Genomic DNA, 4098 nt, shown 5'->3' with positions numbered 1-4098 from the left:
GTGCTGGTGTTGTGATGTGTGATGGCGGTGGAGGGGACGTTCGGGACGTTCCTGGTGGGCTTGGGACACGGCCAGGGTCGTGCTCCGGTGGGAGCCAGGGATGCAGGTTATAATCCCGTTTTAAAAATCCAAGTACAGTCGAATGAACTGAACTCACAAGGCATACGTTTACTGACTTCAGAATGAAGATCTGAGTACATCCGTGCGGGTTATTCCACAAACACGCATTTTTAGAATCTGGCATTTGGCTTGTTTTTGGTTAATGTGCTATTTTCTGCACCGTAAGTTGTTACTGTACCTCCTCACAGCTCTCTGAGAAGTGATTTTACATGTTTTTACTCAGAAAAGTTCCTTTGGGTTTCTGTGTCTGTACATTCTGCACTCTTCCCACTGATGGGATGTGTGAGTCAGTGCTTCTGCTGTCCCTGGGATCCCACCATTGGATTCTCACTGAACCGGTGCAGCCATTTAGTCCATTAGTCACTGGGTGGCCTGCTCACCACTCTGCTACCAGAGCAGGGCTGCAGGGGGCAGGGGGGAGGGGGCACTGAACTTGACATGTAGCTTAACATTTGACGTTTCTTAAGTTTGCGTCTTCACCGAGTCCCTGGGTGTGGTGGGCCGCGGCTGCTCCAGTGTGTGCCGTTTTGACTGAGGAGCTAGTGGTCTGGTCTTCTCCCCCGGGATCTGGTCATTCCAGCGCTCTTCAGGCCTGGTGGGTTGGGACTGGAGAGGGCACGTTAACATGGCAGACACAGTACTCTACCTGTGCTCCGGCGTGACGCCATCGTGGAGAAACCACCCTGGGGTGCGTGGTAAAGGTGCAGGTCCCAGTGTCGGCACCACGTGTGCTGGTGGAGGGACTCAGGAAGTCTCACAGATCCCCCGGAAGTTTGCTCCACCAAGTGGCTGGGCCCACTGCAGGTGTTTCCTGCTGGTGGGCAGAAACCCTCCACAGTTTGTTCAAAATCCAGCTATTAATAGAGCCGGGCCCCTTGTCCTTCCTGTCTCTTGGGCATTCTCAGGGAAGCACAGCAGGTCGCTGGCACTGCTGGACTGCAGAGGGAGTTTGTTCGTATTGATTACTCCGGTCGTTAACGAGTCCCATCTTAAATAATCTCAGTCTGTTTAAAAATCCCAAGACAGCTGGTCGTTTGATAATGCATTCACAGCAGAAATCAGGAGCTGGGGGGAGCTACCGTAGCCCCAAGAAAGGGATGTAGGGACCGAATCGTAAGTGTGGTGCCTTGAGGAGTGTCTGGGAGAATGGGTTCAGCTGAAGGGTGAGTTGTGCGAACCTCTGTGGCTCCTTGGTTTTCCTGTCTGTCTCCCCAACCCCCACTGCAGTTCCAGCAGCCCAGAGCGAGCAGTGGGAACGCCCACAGGGGAGACCTGGACGCAGTTACAGGCTCCTGGCCTCGGCCTGGCTCAGTCCTGGTGGCTGGGGCCATCTGGCGAATGATCCAGTGGATATAAGATTCTACCCCTCAACACTCTGCCTTTTAAGCAAATTAAAAATATTTATTTGAAAGAGTGATAGAGGGAGACAAAAATCTTCAATCTGCTGGTTCGCTCCCCAAATAGCTGCTGCAGGCAAGGCTGGGCCAGGCCCAAGTGAGGAGCCTGGGACGCCATCTGGGTCTCTCCATGTGGACAGCAGGGGCCAAAGCAGTTGGGCCGTCTGCTGCTGCTTTCGCAGGGCACAGCCGGGTGTTCCAGCTGGTGTGCACGTGGGATGTAGGCATTGCAGGTGGTGGCTTAACGGCTGTGCCACAATGCCAGCCCCATAACTTTTTTTTAGAAAGTACCCACTTATTGTGAAGATGTTAGTGTATGTTCCTTCCACTTGAAAATAATCCAAAACTAGCAACACATTTTGTAACTTAGACACACTGAAGGAGCGGGGATCACAGACGTTTTACGGGATGAAACACTGGGTTTTATTTGAGGGACATGCTGTCAGTCACAAATTTCAAGGCTTTTTTTTTTTTTAATTGTTTTATCTGAAAGGCAGAGTTACAGAGAGGAGGAAGACAGTGTTTCCATGGGCTTGGCTCACTCCTCAAATGGCAGCAACAGCCAGGGCCAGGGCTGAAGGCAGGAGCCGGGGGCTTCATCCAGGTGTCCCACGTGGGTGCAGGGGTCCAAGCTGGGCCATACTCTGCTGCTTTCCTGGGCCCGCGAGCAGGGAGCTGGATCAAAAGTGGAGCAGCTGGGACTGGAACATGACTAGAATGTCTCCTTCCACAGGTGTCATGGCCTGATGTGCTGTGCTGCCCCCGGCCGTGCCAAACAACTCCAGGCTCGCCCTGCTGTTCTAGAAGGTGGCGAGTCTCCTGTTCAGTGCTGCCTTGTGTTCGGTTTTCTGAGACATGGCCTCCGTCTCAAACAGTTCTCTGCACAGAGGAGAAGCTTAGCTGTCCAGTTCACTCAGCAGATCTCGGGTGTGTACATGCCCGGGGCTGTGCCTAGCCCCTCTGAAAGGGCCAGGGCTGGGCTGTGTGTCGGCGTTGTATGTCACATGTCCACTGAGTGCTTTAATTCTCACAGCTGTGCCAAGTGCTGTTTTTATCACTGTGCCACGGATAAAGAAACTTGCCACCAAACCTTCAAGGCCAGCAGTGATCAGAACACCTGCCTGTCGCACTTCCGACCCCGGGTCTTAGCTGTCATCTCTGGCGGTCCCCACAACAAGGCCATTTCCCCCCCAGGCAGGTGCTGTGGCAGCTGGTTCTCTGGTTACTAGACTTTATTAGAGCTTTTCCCTAATGGAAGGCAGGGGCTCCACCCACGTGATGCAAGATCAAATCTGAGCTCAAACGTCATGAAGCAGCTGAGAAAGCGAATGCACACGGGCGAATCAATACAGCCAGTTCACAAGCTCTGGGGAGACGGGGGCTGGAAGTCCAGGCTGGGGCCCCCGAGGCACCCTTCACGGGGGGGACACTAGTCGGAAGACCTTGCTCAAGCTGTTCCCTCTCCTCTGCTTGGGCCTGCCTTTTGCTCAGTTTTGGGCAAGAGCAACGCTCGCTCAGCCAGCACAAAGGGTCTCACTGAAGCCAGCGACAGGAGGACCGCGTGACAGGGACCCCTCTGGTCTTCCTGGAGCTCCCATCGGCTTGCTTCCCAAGCTCCTAGGGAACAGGTGCGCCGTCTCCGCGGAGGGAGGCAGACCTGATAGGCATTCCAAGTGCAGCAGAGGTCAGCACACCTCCCGAACGCGAATGTCATGGGCTCGGAGTTGAGGTTTGCCTTGTTCTCAGCATCCTAGGAGCAGGTGCAGGGGGCCAAGCCCGCAGACCCAGGGTCCCTCCCACCGCGTCCCAGGTGTAGTGCACGGGGCCAAGCCCGCAGAGTCCCTCCCACGGCCCCCACCTCACACTGCTAGGAGCAGGTGCACGAGGCGAAGCCCGCAGACCCACGGTTCCTCCCACGGCCCCCTCCTCACACTCCTACGAGCAGGTGCAGGGGTCCCGCCCTGATCGCCAAGCGGGGTCCTCTCCGCGAGGACGTCAGCCCCGGTCTGCGAAAGTCGCGGGGCAGGGCAGCCACGGCCGCACCTCCTCCACAGGGGCGCGCGATCCCGCGTCACGCAGCGCCTGGGCTACGGGACGTGGGGCGCCGACAGGGGGCGCCCCGCCTCGCCACATTCGACACTGGAGCCAAGGCGCCGCCCGGGGCCGCCGACGCTCCCGAGTCAAGCCCGCCACGGCCCCGTCCGGGCCCGGCGGGGACCGACGCGCTGCCCAGGGCCGCTCGGCCACGTCTCTGCGAGGCCCGGCGCGCGCTCCCGGGCCGCGCTCCCATTGGCTGGAAGTTCGCTCGCCCGGCGCCGGAGGCACCCCTGCTCGCCACGCCAGCGCGTCCGGACTCGGCCCGCCCAGGGGCGGGGCCTGCCGACTGGGCGTGGCCGGGGCGGGCCCGGCGGGAGGGCGGGGCCTCGGGCGCCGCCAGCCTCCCGCGGCCTATGGCGCTAGGGGGCGTTCCCGGCTGGGCCCCGCCCACCCCGGGCTGGCCAACGCGCGGCCGGCCCGGCCGGGCCGCGGGGCTGGGGGCGGGGGACAATGGGCAGTTCCTGGTGCGTCACCGGGAAGTTCC

This window comes from Oryctolagus cuniculus, chromosome 10, assembly GCF_051225735.1.
Source record: "Oryctolagus cuniculus isolate XC-2025 breed Fujian yellow rabbit chromosome 10, ASM5122573v1, whole genome shotgun sequence".
Classification (NCBI taxonomy): Eukaryota; Metazoa; Chordata; class Mammalia; order Lagomorpha; family Leporidae; genus Oryctolagus; species Oryctolagus cuniculus.
Note: the sequence above shows the minus strand (reverse complement) of the source record.